This window comes from Phalacrocorax aristotelis, chromosome 20 (assembly GCF_949628215.1).
Source record: "Phalacrocorax aristotelis chromosome 20, bGulAri2.1, whole genome shotgun sequence".
NCBI lineage: Eukaryota > Metazoa > Chordata > Aves > Suliformes > Phalacrocoracidae > Phalacrocorax > Phalacrocorax aristotelis.
In genome coordinates, this window is record NC_134295.1 from 1,675,249 (window position 1) to 1,692,604 (window position 17,356).

The following is a 17,356-nucleotide window of genomic DNA, read 5'->3' on the forward strand; positions in this document are numbered from 1 at the left end:
TGATAGGTTGATGGTGTCTCAACACCTGCAGTACGTGGCAGTGCTCCCCTGTCTGCACCAGTCCATGGTGTTACCATTAGCCTCATCAAGAAGGGGAACTCACTTGGAATAAATTAAACAACTGCTCTTTTCTTCCCCTACAAGAGAAACATGAGCAGGAATTGGTGGAGTGGAGTCACAGGCTGATCCAATGAATAAATGCGGAGCGTTTTCACAGTGAAGCTCCTCCAGGCTTCACTGAATTTGCTGAATTACAGCAAATCAGAGAGACTGCTAGCAGCCAAAAGTACGGAGACAAAAGCCAGAGCCAACCTAAATGTTTCCAAGCCCAACTTGGGAATCCAAACCTCCAACTGGGTTTGAGATTCAAAGAAGCCTTTTTCTCTCTCTCCCTTGCATGGGGCCATCCAGGGTAGGAGGCAGAACAGTGAAATGCCACAGAGGAGACAACTCATGTTGACCTGGAACAACCCTCCAAAGCATTATCAAGCTACATCGTGGGCAACCTCTGTTGCGACACGGCCATACCTTGGGTCTGACGCTGCAGGCGGGCATTCCTGGGTGAGGTAATGATGCCGACGTAGTCTTTTTCGGATATCCTGATGATGAGTGTGCAAATAACATTAGGGAGATAGCTGGGTATCTACCACATTGTCAGCTTCTCAGGGCTTTACTCAGCTCTTTCTCAGACAAGTCATTTGTGAGTGGTGATTTGAGTAAGGAATGAGTAAATGTGATTAATGCTCTCTAGGACTGACACTGAGACAGAGAGACTCACTGGACCCACGAAAGGTAGCAGAGCTAACACAAGTCTGACAGCCCCACCTTTATAATTTTATTTTAAAAGAAAATATAAATTTAAGGTCAATTTTCAACAATAGTTTTTGAAAAACTGACCATTATTTCTAGTTTTTAAGGCTTCAGTCAATCAGACTATAAGCACAAAGAAGGGGTGGAAGGGGAAGCACCTTTTTTGCCAACTCTTACCTCTCAGCAGCCAGAATGTATCAGCCATCTACCACACTTCTAGAGTGGGAAGAATAATTCATGCAAGCAGTTATTCTTCTATATATTTTTAAAATATCAGAAATTATACTTTATATATACGTGTGTGTATATATATATGTGTATATATATGTGTGTGCCTCTGAGTGTGGGCTATATATGCTATACATATATCTATATATGCCATGTCTGTGTGTATGTACATATATTTAAAAATATGTACATACAGTCCTACATTGTACTGTAACATACAGGACATTGACTACAATGTCCTACATTCTCTTCAGTATACAAGCATACTGTAGCACAAACATAAATGTTTTTCAAGCCTCAGGATTTTCCAGCAAATTAAGCCTTTCCCCACTGCTCTATAAGATTTTGTTTCAAGAAAATATTTCATTACATTCCTAGTGCAGGTGACCTGATTAGGTGGTCACTGAGATGCAGAGAGCATCACCAATCGTTGGTCTGCGGACTGATCCCTGGAAGCTGCATCCCCTGCATCACTTCTCCAGCATTTCTTTGAAGGAGCATCCTCCAGCTTCTCTGTATGAGCCAGCAGAGAACTCCACAGCCGCCAGACTCAGGCATTGGTGTCAGACCAGCTGCTGGGTGAGGCGTGAGAAGGTAAAGGGAGAAGAGAGGAGTCCAGAGAAATCCTGACCATAGTTTATGTGGCCTCCGAAGATCTACATTTCCTGCAGCTTTAAACCTGCCCCTCAGCAGAGCACTGGCCCCTTCCAATGCCAGGCCCTTTATTGTTGGTCTCCCCATGTCTCTGCTATCGGTCTCTATCGCTCGTGTCCCCCTTCCAGACTCATGATTTCCAAACAGGTATTCTCAGTGCAGCCCAGCATCTCCCAGGAGTCATGGGGACCTCCAAGGACACCATTTGGCCATAAAGGCACTTGAGAGGTTTTCACAGTAACTGCCCCCCACCCACTGCCTCCATGGTGGAATAACCATGAGCTCAAGGATCAGGCTTGCTCTGTGCAAGGCTCTTGGGCTTGAAGGAGAGGCAGGCAGAGCGGAGCATAGACATGCTGCAAGGAGCCAACTTCTCCCCCGCGTTTCATGTGGAGTGCCACCAACGCGGAACGTCCCTTGGAGAAACCCATGTACATGCCTTGGGGAGGCACCCACATGTGCCTGTGCTTGCAGTGACACACTTTGTGTTTTCAAAGGAATGCAAATGTGCAATTAAACAAGTGCATGCACACACACAGTCATGCACGCCTTCCCTCTGTCACACGTATCAGATACACAGAGATGCACATACATGTGCAGAATAGGTTTAGAGATGATGTAGTCATTTCTGTAGGGTCTCTCACAAGGAGATCTAGATCTTACAATACTTATTCACCCTGCAGTACCACTGACTTACAGGGCCCTTTAAATACAAGTGAAAACATGCTTTATTTGCCTTGTGGAGCTTCCACTCCAAATCAAGATTGATAGTTTGCCAGAAACAATGCAGACATTATGCAAGGAAGGGAGATGCAAAAGCACAACTGGAAAGAAGCTCTTGAGAGAGTGTGCGATAGGGAAAATTTGCATTAATTAGGCTGTTCTCTCCTCTTGGACATGCAGCAAACCTGTGCACAACGCTGTGTTGTTTTTTTTTTAAGGAAACGCAGTTTTTTGAAGGAACTATGGATGATAAACCAAAATCCCACTAGATGGCACTCCGTGGACATGCATAATTCACCTCCCAAATCACACGGAGCCCTCTGCCAGACGTGAGCCGGCTGCGGGCTTGCCGCAGAGCTCGGGGGCCTGGCGCGGCTGATGCAACGCAAGGAGCTGGTGCCCCGCACGCCCCGCGAGCATGGGCCCGAGCAGCCGTGCTCGCTGCCAAAGCCTTGTTCCCGTCTCCGACCTGACATCATGGCACGTTTGCCTCTGTGTCAATCGTCTGGGGGATCTGCTTCTCCTTACGTAGCTAAGGGCGCTACGATTTGTGTTTTGTGGGTGGGAAACTGAGCCCAGAGGCGAGGAAGTGATTTGCTGAAATGAAGGAGGGAAGCGTGCTGGGGAGAGAAGCCCTGAAACCGCAGCTCCTGCCTCCCTGCTCTAGTAAGGGGGCTTCAGCCACCCAGGAAGGATGGCATCTCAGCCGTCTCCCCTGTAGCATAATCCACATCAAACAGCCTGGCATTAGGGCAACAGCAATCTTGCTTTTACCCTTCAATCGATAGCTCACACCAGGGGAGCTGCCCTATGATGTGGCTGTAGGACAGAGAGAGTGGAAAGGGGGATCTTCCTCCTCCTCTTCCCCCTTGCCCATGGAGTCACAACCTGCCTCCCTAGCCGAGGTGACCCACGTGGGGCACTTGGCCAGAGGAAGACCAGGCTGGGCGCAGTTGCTGCCCAGCCCAGTTGCTGCTGGGCTAAAGGGACCTGGACAGGGTCCTGGTATGCTTGGGGAATATAATTATTGATGACGAAAGGGTCTGGGGGCTTTCTGGCTCCATAGCATAGTGCCAGGGCTGTGAAGGGGGCAGACGGGAGAGCCAGACCCACTAGGGAAACCTGCTGCACTCTGTGAAGGTGTGGTTTGGGCTAGAGTAAAATCTAGCCCAAAATAAAACCCAAAACCCAGTTCTTTCTTCCATCTGGCCTCAAACCCTTTATTTCTGTGTGTGCCAGGCTCAGGGATGCCTGCAGAAGAAGCTGAGCCCAGGAAGGTCTTTTCTTCTCCAGGGTGATGCTCTTCATCATGGGCCCTGCTCCCAGCCCCACTCCTGAGGCATGGGGACACCTCCAGGCAGCCCTGCTCCGTGTGCCGCCCCCAGAGGGGGGGATAACAGTGATTCTGGCTCCTTCACGAGCATCACAAACACAAAATGCTCATTTGAGCGAATGGCTGCTTGGCAGCAGGACTGTAAGTTGCAAGGCTTGACTGACAGCTTCCCGAGGCAATTTAATTAAAGAGACAAGAGTGCTCGAGAAAAATCATTAATTTCTCTTAAAGAGAAATCTTTGCCGAACACACCTGCCTGATGCGGGGCTGCGAGGAGCGGGGCTGCGCTCCAGCAGTAATTGGCATGAGCACCCACAGCCGTGCTAATCCAATCTTTTCATGTTCCATTCCTGCAAGCTCATTTTAATACCATCTGTCAGCAATCCGATCCCCTCTTATCACCACCGTAAGACCATCCAGCCATTAGACAGGCAGCGATGACGGGGCCGGAGGGTGCATGCAGCCACCTCTGCACAGGCTGCAAACCCTGCCAAGCCTTCGAGGAATCGTTGTGCCTGGGAGAGCAGCAACTGGCCCCCCTTTGAGACGACAAGGGCTCCAATGCCATCACCACTGCTCTGCAGAAACAAGGGAAAGTATCTCCAGTACTGCAAGGGGTGGACGGGACACTGGTGGCACCGGGGACGGCCATGACTGCTTTGATTTTAGCTGCTCTGCATGCAGGGCTGGTGGGAAAATAGGATTTATTGCTAAGGTGATGCTGCTCAAGGGTTGGCTGAAGGTGAGAGCAGGGATGCTGGTGGGCCAGGTACCTTGCAGGGTTTGGGACTGAGGGGCCAAGAGCTATAGAGGGTGATTGGGTAGGACTGTGACCGTCTTTAGTCAAGCAAGGAGGAGAATGAAGAGAATGAAGGAAGCCTGTGGCAGGGCTCCAGACCTGGGTGGTTCCCAGCCTGAGAAACCCAAGCACAGATTACTTTCGCCCGAGTGCCACGGCAGCCTGGAGACATGACACATCATCACAGGAAACCACCCACTGCGTCTAGAATGACTGAAACCTGGACAGCATGGTCAGGCTGCTGCTGGGGGATGGTGTGTGGGGAACCAGCTGAGACGTTCGGCCTGGCTTCTGTCAGTGGCTGTGCCGCTGAAACCACCACCATGGCTGCCATGGCCTGGCAGGACTGATCCAGGCACAGCTACAGCCGAGAGCCCAACGAAAGCAAAGGGACCGGCTATGGGAGCAGCAGCCCAAACTGCAGAGGTCCCAGCAGTGAGCCATGGGTCCCCAGACAGACTCCCAAACAGCACAGGTGATCTCCCCCAGAAAGGCTGCCCAGGCTTAGTTAAATAGCCACTAATACCTTGATCATCTGTAGTATTCTTGTTGCAATCCTCTTAAATGGTACCCTTGCTGCTCCTGCGGCTCGAACCTCTTGCGCCGCCTTGCCCTGTCATCGCAGAGCTGTGAGTCCCACTGCCCAGGTGGCTGCTGAACCTGCAGCCCCCCCTTGCTCACCTCCCAGCCCATCGCTCTCAGAGAGCAATGCAGATGGATGTCTCCAGTGTGGATAGATGGTGACAACATCCTTCATGGGCCAGGAGAGCTGGCAGGTGGTGCTGGTCCCTGGAGCAAGGCAGGGTGCTGCCACCGCAGGGTTCGCAGTGATGTAGCTGACAAACCTGTGTGCACCCTGACCCAGAGCTAAACCAGATGCATATTGATCTGTTTTCGCATGCAGAGCTGTCACACGTAGCTCCTTACAGCCACACATCAGCCTTGGTCTCTGCAGTCAAATGCACACCCCAACAGCTCCGGCTGGGTGCACACCCTGACCTGGGTACACTTGCAGGTACCCTGCAATTAACACTCCTCTGCACCCCCCGAAAAGGTGGGGATCTGTGCCAGCAAGTAAAGGATGTCCATTAGCCCCTTCCCTTCCCCTTCAGCCCCAGCTTGGCCCCTGGGCCATGCCTGCTGCCAGCCCTCCCAGGAGGCGCACACAGAGCTGGAGGTGTTCGGCTGTGGCATTTGACACTTTGCTCCATAGTTTTGCTGCCCATTGGTGAAAAGCAGAGGGTCGAGAAAAGAATCAGTTCTGTGCCCATTCCCACTGCAGGCCAGGGCTTGGGGAGCTCTTTCTTAGGATGTTCTGGACTTACAAAGCACTGCTTATGAACCTTGGTGTCATCATGGTGCCTAGAGACCCCGGTGGGGTGCACGGCCCCTAACCAGCGCAGTTCATCATCCTGCCATCGTGGCCTCCAGACTGCAGGTGTTAGTCCCAGGCGCCTCTGGCTCAAGCACAGCTCAGGGCTGGCGTGGCAAGACCAGAACCAGCCTCGCAGTGTGTGCCACGTGCCCAAGTGAAGGCTGAGCCTGGCCCTCTCCAGACTGTCATCTTTATCCCCGTGCAGACATAATGCCAGCAGCTGAGCCCTGCGCACCCCTCCAGGCCGATGCAGCTCATCAGTGCCTCTCCCCTTCAGCTCTGTGCAGAGGGGGCTGTGACTGAAGCTTCTGTTTGCTTCTGGAGCCCCAGGCACGGGCCCCTTGATGCGCCCTAGGAGCAGCGAGGGCTTGCACTGCTACCTAGCTTTGCCCAGCCCTGTGGCCTGGAGCCCAGACAGGTCCCTGCCTGCCCACCTCTAAAATCAAGGTCTGGATGTAATTTTTGCTGGTTTCGGTTATCAGCAGCCCAAAATGGGAAATGCAGCCCCTTTTCATTGTGCACTGCAGTCAGGAAGATGGAGCAGCGTTTTTGCCTTGGATGTTCTCAGAGCTGTCTTTTGGGAATAGCTCATGGGCCAGGAATGTGGCTTTTCGGAGCACAAGCTAGGATCACTGCTATTTTCTCACTTAAAAACAGAGGAGAATAGATCAAATGTTCATTAGCAGCAGGGGAACCTGCTGCAGGTTTATTAGGATTTTCCCCTTCTGCAGAACTGCCTGATTAATGGACAGGTGACGAAACACTAATACTTTAGGCACTGGCAAAGAGCACAGCCAGTGCCCACAGGATGAATAAGTCATGGCGGGGGGTGGGGGGGGAGGATGGTGTAAGTACAGAAAAGAAGGACGCGAGTTTGCCAAAAGAGATGATGAATCCCAGGCAGCATCCCTTGTTCTGCCAGTGGCTAACAGTAAGATGCTAGCACAGTCACATTGCTGGCTCGGTTCTTTATCTGTAAAGTGACCTAACCTCTGAGCTAGTTTAGGCTGTAATAAAAAGGCTAGCGGCTGGTGCGAGCTCTCACTGGTATCACAGCAACAGCAAGAACATTTCAGAGCAAGCTCGGTTTAGCCGCAGCCTCTGGGGTTCTGGGGAACAGCTCTTTAATGTCTGCAAATGTGCTTTGAAACGCAGGGATGAGAAATGTGGAAGGGGAAGAACGGCAGTTATTACGAACACGGCGGATTGTACTTCAAGCGTATCTGAATGCAACAGCTCAGAGGAATCGTGCCTGAAGGGTACCTCAGTGAGACAGCTCAGCTCGGATTTCTCCTGACTGATAGAGCTGAGAAACAGCCAAGCAGACCCGGTGAGCTGCACAACCTAAAGGATGCTTCAGGTGGGATGAAGCCAGCAAAAAAGCAAACGGGCAATTCCTGATGATCCAGCAGTGCAGAAGCTGTCAGTGCAATGCAAGGGCAGAAAGACCTCTTATTTATCCTGCTTGCTGGGCAGGTGGAGGTTAAGAACCATCATGTGCTCTGGGCTCCCTCCCTCACACCCAGAGCTGCCTGCATGTCCCTGGAACGATTCCGGAAGCTTCCATCCCTGATCATCCCCCAGCAAAATGTCCTCTAGACCTCTAAAAGTCACCCTCTGGGATTAATGCCTCAGCCTTGCTGGAAGGCAGAGGGGGTTTTGTGGCCATAATTTTAACCCACAGGAAGAGACTGGGCTAGGAGAAGGTCATTGCTCCCTCGTGCACACCCCTGGAAGGGAAGGCAGACCCCAAAAATGAGCCACGCTGCCTGGAGGGGAAGCGTTTTGCCATCCTCAGGTGCCCTTTAGCTCAATCTGGGGGAGCAGCCCATCCTCCCTGCGTGGTCAGCCGTGTTTAATGCCTCGCCAGGCCGCATGATACAAATCCACAGGAGAAGATCCAGTGCTCCCATTCTTCCAGTTCAGCAGCTGCTGGCATGTTTTGGAAACGGAGGCTGTCTGACGACGCTCAGCGCTCCAGATCTCTTGTTTGCCAATGCCATAAAGAGCTTAAAATGTTATAATGGGACCTCTGGTGTCCACCAAAGCGGTTCATAGGAGAGACTGTAGGGTTTCACAGTTTCTTCTCCTTCCTGAAGCAGTACCCCTGGGTTATTGCACTTATTAAATTAGGAGCTGTAAAGCAACTGGGTAAATAATAAATTGCTAGAAGGAACTAAAAAAAATGCCACCCATTTCAGTTATTAGTCCGGATGAGTGAATTAGGTGTTGAAACAGCAGCTTTGAAGTTTGACTCATTAAATCACACACCAATTCAGCACTTGTTAGGTCTCCAGTCAGATATATAAAAGCACCAGGAAGATAGGTTTGCTGTTAGCAATGGCCATTACTTTTTCTGCTGTGAGCAGCCTGCCAGTCTCATGCTGTTTGCTGGGTTGTGAGAGAAGAATTTAAAGCACCAGCTCCTGGTGCTGCGTGAGAGTTCGGGAATTGTGGGGCTTGTTTCTGAAGAAGTTCAGAAAGTGGGTGATAACAGCACAGGCATTCACAAAGAGTCAGGAGGGCAGAAAATGAGCTGGGAGGAGACTTTCTGGTCTGTCTGTCTGTCCCAGAGGATCAACCTGTAGACATTGCAGTCTTTACCTCAAGAAGTCAGGCTCTTCCTGACATGGAGCCACACTTCGGAGGCTTCCCCCATACTTCATTCCATGCCTCCCTCCTGGATGTCCTCTCCCCTGTGCATCTCTTATGTACCTTCCCCGTAACCCCTCGCTTGCCTCCTGCCAGCTGGCACCGAGTGATGGGCCAGCAGCCTGGATGCTCACGTGCCACCACTGCTCAGCCACCAGCTGGGCGATACATGCCCCAGGCCAAGAGGCACTGGTGTAGGGCTTGTCAAAAAATATGGGAAGACTTTCCTTGAGCACAATGCTTCCTTAAAACACTGCCTGATTTTTACATATCCTGACTTTTTTAACAAATTTGCATGCTAATGTGTTACAGAGATCTTAAAATTGGAGATCTCCTCTGCTGGAGCTTAGTGTTCGGACATGGTGCTGTTGGCACTCCCTGCTGAAAAGTCCTAAGTGAACTCTTCAAAGTTATGAGGTTAAAAGAACAATACATTTTGTACTCTCCATATTTGCCTTATGTTAGGAAATATAAGGACATGATTTCCAGCTTCTTTTCACAGACACAATGGTTCAAAACCTACTTTTAAAGTGAAAACTTGAATTCTCAGCTAATAACCTGATTCCAGGAGCAAAAAGCTGTAAATGAAATATGTTGCAGGACTGAACAATTCAGAGCTAGCAATGGCACACGTGTGCCTGGGAATTCCCAGTGATCACACATTTATAGGACCAAAGTTTTAACCAAATGTTCAGGCTATAAACCCAACCCTCTCTCTGGGAGTTTAGTATATCATCTCCTAACGCAAATATTTCAGCTGGAACGTAGGTCTTTTTGTAGCATTGAAGCGGCTGGGCATATCTGTGGGCTAAGCTGCCTTTCAACTGGCAGCTAAAATGGGGAAAGACCTTCTGAGATAAATAACATGCAGAATACGCTCTCACCCACAGCTGCCTCTTGCTGAAACCACGTCCTTACTTCTGTAGCCGATCTGTAATTTGAGGAAGAATAAAGCTGACTCATCTCGCAGGCTTTTGTGAGGTTTAAAGTGTTTGCTGGTTACCTCTTCAAGGGTGTGACATACGGGCAAGTTACTTGTGTCCTTTCAACCCTGCGGCTCGGAGAGGGCAGCGGCAGTAGGATGTGGTTGACCCACAGACCCCCAGGCTCCTGAGCAGAGGGGTGCAGGAGCAATGTCTGGCTGCTCTTGCCTTCACCGTAGCTTCTGGGCACCTGAAAGGCCTTAAACCATTCCTCACACATTAATGTACACACTTAGGTTTGTAGGATAATTTGGGTTGGAAGGGAGTTGAGAGCAGGGTCAGCTAGGAGGTCAAGCCATGTTACACTGGGATTTAGCTAGTCTGGCCTTGAAAACTTTCCTTATGCTCCCTTTAGAAAAGTCAGGGCCACATTCCTAAGGGATGTGACCAGCTCTCACAGGAGGGCAGTGACAGAGTCATGAATTTCACGTGGGTGTTAATTCCTCTTGGCAAGCACACTGGAGCCACAGTTCCAAGTTTCCCTCTATAACCTAGAGGATACGGTTGTTTGCATCTTTCTATTGATGAAAGCCAAGGTTTTCACTTAATCACCTGGGTCCAGGAGCTGTGGTTTTACAAAGAAGTGTACTTTATGAGATACTTGATTAAAATGACAAACACTCTGACAGCTTCCTGCATTTCTTGATTTTATGCCAACCCCCTTTTGGGCAGGAGAGGTTGTGAGGGGGCACTGGTGACTCCAGCAGGACACAAAGTTTGTTTTTAGATTATTTTTTTATTTGTCTTGCTAACAGTCCAGGAAACGCCTGTAAGAAGAATGAAGTCATGCCTCTCCTGCCAGTGTTACCCACCAGTGATCTGCTGCAATAATCAGCAGAATCCCTTATACTGGGCATGATTTTCCCAGTGTTTGCCCACTGCACAGGTCCCACCAGCCACATGCACGATGCTGGCAGGGTTTACGCCACCAGCACGCAGCATTGCAGGCAAGTCCCGACCCTCCTTGTGCACAGCGGTGTCACGAGCCGTGGGAGAAGGCACAAAGCCCAACCCCTCCTGATGCCCCGTGGTGACTGCACCTCTGGGGGGGGTCCTCCATCCCTGCACAGTGCATGCTAACCCCATGCCTCTGCCTGACCTCTTGCTGGCTAAGACCTTCTCCGCTGTCATCCCTTTTCCTTCCCTTCCTCCCCGTTCCGCTCCGCGCACAGCAGCCTCCTCCCGTTGTCATAACAACAAGCATCAGCCCGTGGCAGCCATGCCAGCCCTTCCAGCAAAAACACCTCCTCATGGGAGAAAGCACTGGCTCCTGGCTCCAAACCATCTGGCTTCGGTGGGGACATGGCTGAGATCCCCCCAAGCAGAGGGATGGAGGGCTGCCTCACCACACCCACATATTTTACCTTGGGTCATGCTCCCCAGCGCGGTGTTGGACACACAGGCACACGTAACGAGCTGCCTCCGGGCCGGTGTCTGCAGCACAGCCTCATCTCACGGGTCGGCTTGCTGCCACTGCCTCTGTGCCTGCCTGCATCCTCTGTCTGTCCAGGACGTAGCAAAGGGATGTGGGGCAGAGCAGGAAGGGCCGTGTCCTTGCCCAGCACCCCATGGCGAGGCAGCGTGTACACCTGCAGTGCACGTCTGTAACCTGCCCCAGCAATCCCTCCTGCACATCAGCTCGCCGGAGCCCTGACATCCCTGACATCCCTGACATCCCTGGAGCAGGGTCCCCTGACCCTCTCAGCCCTGGGGTCTCCTCTCCTCCCTGTATGACACAGCCCCAGTATGTAGCACCCTGAGGCACGGGCAGGATCAAACAAGACCAGCTCAGTGCAGATTAAGGAGTCCCATAGGCTCCCTGTGGCTTAGGACATGCTTCTCCAAGGGGGACCAGGACCACAGGCACAGCCAGAGCTGTACCTGAGTGCCCCAGGGGCACTGGGTATCCCTCCTGACTTATGGAAAATCAATCAAATCCAAGGCCTCAAAGGCATTTTTCCTTCCAGAAGCCTGTGGTCAGCAATGGATTAAAGCCACTCAAGACTGGCCTGTTCAGAGCAAGGGGATGCTGCTACACTCAGAGGTATGTAGGAAACAGAGCACCAAGATAAAGCAATGAAGATCTGAGGTTTACCTACTCCTTATTGATTCCTCACAAGCTTTGGATGAGCTCCATTCAACCCGGACCCTCTGTGCCAGGACTGAAGACCAACACCCCCCTTATGGCTCTCAGCCTCTCTCTCCCAGCTCTTTTCCAGCACGCTCTGCCAGCTCCACCCCTCAGGAGTGTGCACGGCCCTTCACTGATGCTGGCGTGGAAAAGCAAAACCAGAAACCAACCGAAAGCTTGCTGGCAAGGCTGGAGCTCGGTGCGGGTAGCTGCTCATCCCCACCTCCACCCCGTCTCGGTTTCAGTCCTGCTGCATCTCCCTGGAGGCGTTACTTCATCCCATCCCCAGTCCTCTCTCTGCTATTCCTCCCATGCCAACAGCTCCCTTTGGTGCAGCTCTGTGCAAGGCTGTGGAGTGACTTAAAGCAAGTAAACTGATTTTTTTTTTTGTTAAAGCCATCCAGCTGACGCTCTACATGAGCTCACCAGCTCTACCCAGTAGCGATGCTGGGCCACAGCTTCCAACAAGGTGTAGCTAAAACCCACCCCTTGGCTGCGTAATCTGGCTCCTTCTTCACACAGAAGCCCTATGAGAGGTCAGGAGCCAAGATTTCTGAAGGCGCTTTTATGCTTGTGATGCACATAAAGGCCTGGTTATGACAGGAATTCATCTTCCCAGGTTCTCAAGTCAAGCTCCTGAGCTGCTGGGAGGCTGAGGCTGAACCTGGGGAGAAGGAAAGACCATTTCACCAGGGGGCTCAGGCGTTTCAAAAGAACACCAGAAATTTCAGCCTCCCAAAGAGAGGCACTGGTTTGAACTTCCTACAGTGTTGTCACAACCTTCCCTCCTTCACACGGCAACCGGCAACTGTATTTCCCTGGGGGTAACCAGTCTGTAACATCATCCAAAGGCTTCTTAATATTTTGATACTACGTTTGGCTTCCCAGGGGAGGAAATGTCTGGTCTCTGTGTCTAGAAAACAAAGACTCTTTAGGGGGAAGGAATTTCTTGGGACACCTGATTAATTGGAGCCACTCTGGAGATTCATGTAAACCAAATTCGTTCCAGGTTTGGGAGATTAGCGGGATTTAGCTGCAGCATTCTCCAGACAGCTCTGGCTGCCTTTAAAGCGTCTCTGTTTTTAGAGCATTGGAGAAATTATTTTTTTTAAAGGAAAAATGATTCCTCCATTCAGTGGCTTAAGCACACACCGGAGAGGCTGGCAGCGTATCTGGAACAAACGTCACCGTTCCGCGGCCTCCAGCCAATACTCCTCACCTTCAGCCACCATAAAGGAAAATACAAGGTGTTACTCGGGTAGTAAAGTACCGGATTGTCCCCAAGCCCTGACTCTCACACATCTCCCTAGGCCCACGGAGGCTCTTTGGATGCACAGACTGAAATGCTGGATCCGATTCTACTGCACCTAACAGAGTCTCGGAGCAAGGACACCAGCAAGAGTGGGAAGCCCCGGAGCAGAGGGGTGCAGGGCACAGCACCCACCACCCAAAGCTTTCTAAGCCATTACAGCATGGGAGAACCCTGGAGGAGATGTCACCCAAGGCTGTGCATCTTTAGGCCCTGATATTGCAGATGCTTTAACCACCAGACCTTTCTCATAGCCTTACGAGAAAGCCACAATTGCTGCCTGCAGTTGGGGAAACTGAGGCACAGAGCAGGGACCTGCTTCCCGAGCTGAGTGCTGGGAACTGCTACCCTCCATCCTCCCCAGTGAGTGGTGAATAAATGAAGGAGCAGTAATCACTGCAAAGCCAGCCAGTTCTGGGAGAGGAGGAAGGTAGAGGTTCACAACCCTGCCACCAACACCTCTCCCTCCTCCTCATCCAGAAATGTGGCTTTTGAGAAACTAACAAGACACCAGATGAGCTTCCCCACCCCTTCCCTCATCTCTCCCCCCCAGCACAGCCGCCGTGCTCAGAAACCAGGCCGGAGGTGCCAAGTCTTCAGGCTTTGGGCTCTGATGGGACCTCAGGGAGCAGCTGGGTCTGCTGGCTGATGCAGCCCCAGCTTCACGGTCATGGATAGAAATCACACAGAGATTTCCTTCCTTGACCTATTTTGCAAAGCCTCCCTCCACCAGCCCCCCTGCTTCAGTCTCTGAACCCATCTGCAAGTGTCCATCAAAGGCTGTTCCGGCTGCTGGAGGCGATGGGGTGAAGACGAGCAGGTGGGAAGTTGCCCAGGAGGGTTTACTGAGGCATAAAGGGAACGGAAGGGCTGAAGGCAGCCCGCTTCATTGTAAGGACAATTAGCGAGGGAATTACAGGCTTTCCTCTTTTTTTTAATTTTCTTTTTTTTTTTTTTTTCTTTTCTAACGGTCACGTTCATTTCAGGAGCAGAGCTGGCAGCGGACCAGCCTCAGCAGCCCTGCCTCCTGAGATGCGGTGCTTGCTGTACTGAGGCTTGCGTTAGCGGGAGGGCATAGTCGGGAAGGTCGGGGTTCGCCGGGGTGCAGCAAAGCCCCGAGCTGCTCCCAGCAGGCAGGGTGAACAGGCAAAAGAGGATGAGGAGGGGAGCAGACTCACTCCCTGCTCCAAAATACCCTCTTTTGGGTTGCTTTTCCCCCTGCAGCAGGGATGCCCCAGGCAGCAGAGCAGGCAGCACCCTGGCAGCGGAGAGGAGGGAGTGTGGCTGGGACTTGCAAAGCCTCTCCTAATCTCGCTGGCTATGATCTGGGGTTGGAGCGCAGCCTCGCTGCATCAGGCCCTCCGTGTGTTTAACTTGGCAAGGACACGCTGGGGAGAAATGCCCAGACGTGCCCTGGAGGGGGAAGGACGCTCTGGAGGGATATGACAGCGAGGAAAGCAGCCGTCTCGGCTCGCTGGCAGGGCGTGCAGCTTCCCCCGGCTGCGGAGAGCCCGGCAAGACCCCCCAGCGCGTGGGGCCTCCGCGGGATGCTGTGCAGCATCCCAGGTTTTGAGGAAGAAAGGACATCTCTTAAAAAAAAAATCAAGCCCAGTGATGCTTCCTGCAGGCGGACCCTGACCAGTGCACTGAGTTCAGCCCGGCCTCTGCAGAGCCCCATGGGAGCATCCCCCACCTTGCTCTATTTCACTGTCCCTGCACTGCAAGGAGAAAACACTGAAAAAACCCTGTTCGTGGCGTTTCTGTAACGGCAGCACTTTGTGTGCGACCGGGGTGTTTCGGCGGCGGTGGCCTGGGAGGGGTGGCGGCAGCTCGACACCGGTTTATCCGAATTTGCCTCCATCGCTTTACAACCCCAGTCCCTGCGGGGGCTAAAGAAAATGAAAATTAAAGACTGCCAGTCATGCAAGTAGTAATATGTTGGGACTTTAAAATTTATTCCAACATGCTATTTTTTTAAAAATACGCTCAGACTGAGCAGACAATCTGAGCTGTAGTAAAGGCAATATTATACTTGTAAAAACTTCTCATTCACAGTACAGATGTCATTTACAATAAGGGTCACAAACATCAAATACTGAGCATTTTTTCTCCTTTTTTTTGTTTTGTTTTTTCATGGTTTTTGTTTTTTTTTTAGTTTGTTTTTTTTTTTTTTTTACATCAGACTGTGCTTTTACCTGCTTTTTTTTTTTTTTTTTTGCACTGATTTAACCATACAGACATTTCAAGATGCAAGTGTAGAAACTGGAGTTAAAATAAAATTACAGGCAAAACTACCAAATTACATTGTACGCTGTACATATTTACAGTACCTTTTTTGGAATGTATTGCCATTTTAAGAACATATAGAAACTTTCTACAGACTATTCCACTTACAGAATACATACACCTTTTAGAAAAAAAGGCAAATATTTATCTTACATGAGACCATGTATATTAAATTTGCGTACACATTATTATTTTTTTTTTTACATTACATTTACTAAAGTGATCGTAAGTGCCATCATATCTCAGTAATGAAAACAGATTGGTTTATGCCATCAGGACTGATTTTTTTACTTTTTTTAAAAATTTTTTGTAAATCATTTACAATATGGTTTTATCTGTAAATACTGTGCAATAGATGGAAATATTACAAAAAATCAAAGAAAAAGAAAAGCACATGATGAAACTGAGTCAGCAAGAGAAAAACAATTGCAAGAACAGCAGAAAAGGGCTAGATCAAATTGTCCAGGATGTTACATGAAAATTGGAATAATTTTAATGGCTTCTGTGTGACCAATTATATTGCTTGTTCAGGTGCTGTTTCTGTGGATTTAAAGCAAAAACCAGGTAAAAGAGAAAGCCGGCTTGAGGGAAAACCAACTCTTTTGCAGATTTTATTTTGGGTTTTTTGGTGGAAGAGAGAGAAGACCAAGGGGTAAGAGGCCAGCTACGCCCGGCTTCGCGCCGGCTGCCTGCGGGCGGGGATCGCCCAGCCCTGCCTGCGGGCACGTCCCGCGGCGCCCAGCCCCGGGGCTCCGCGCGCCCGCGGGCGGCGGCACCGACCGCAGCAAACCCCGGCGCCCTTGACGGGGCTTTCGGGGCCGGCGGGCGGCTTCAGCGGCGAGCCTGAGCCCTGGCCGAGGAGTGTAACTTTTATAGAGACCAGGGTTGAAAATGTCACCCCTTAGGAGCAGGTGATGAAAAACATTTCCCAGTCATAAGCTGTAAAGTCACAGCTACTTCATCATTACTTTTAAGAGTTTCCTGCTGCAGTTCCTGGGTATCCAGCCAACAACCTGTGAATAATTAGAGCTGACAGAGATCTGCTTCAAGGCACGGGGCTGTTTTGGGGAGCCAACCGCCCCCCTCTCCTCCTCCCATGGTCTGCTCAGTCCTGCGAAGCACCGAGCTCTGTAGCCTTGATAAAAGAAGCTAAATTCATGCTTAAGCACAAAGAAGTTACTGAAACTCCAGAAATGCTTAAGCTTAAGCCAACGTACAAGTGCTTTATTAGCTCTGGATATAAAGCTTGGTACTTAACACGACTGCTTCAAGGAGCTATTTAAGAGCACGGGCCAAGTCCTCCGCGCAGAATTTCTCGGATGCCAGAGCATCCATCTGCCATTGACTACCTGCGCTCATGGGAGCTACGCAAACAGCTCATCGGAGAAGGGAATATCAGAGCAGGGCTTTGGCTGATTAACTAGCGACATAGCGAAGAGGAGCAGCCAGTCTCTGGAGGCCATGTGCCTTCACGGACTATAAATTTAAGAGCCTCTGCCTTAAGAAAAGCAGGAGATTTTATTTCTACCTGCTGATGGAAAGGAAGGGCTGGGCTTTGGTTTTTAATTTGCCTATTTGCATTATTAGTACATTCTCTTGCAAATAATGCTGCTAATGGCTCTGCAAAGCATCCGTACAGATACAAACTGAGCCAGCCCTGGCGGAAGGTAAATTAGGATTTATCACCCCTGTTTTGCAGAGAGAACAGACACCCAGAGAAATATTAAGAGCTGTGACCTGCAGACAGCTTTCCCCACGTGCGACACCGGGAAGCCAGCGGGTACCCCAGAGAGGAGAAGCAGCCACCGGTGACGGCTGGGGCCTCAGCCCCGCTGCGAATAACGCGCAACTCTGAAAACGTGGGGAGCTGCGCCGTGGTGCTCCTTGGCTGAGCACGAGGCAGAGGGGAGACACGGTTTGCACAAGGTCGCACTACGATTTCACAGCAGGGCTGGGGCAGCCCCTTGGGGACGCCCACCCTGCCCGCAGACAGAGATGCTGGTGCCGGCGCGGAGGAGGACACCCTTCCCACGGAGCTCTGAGCTGTCAGTGTGATAATTAGCCCTTTTTTTT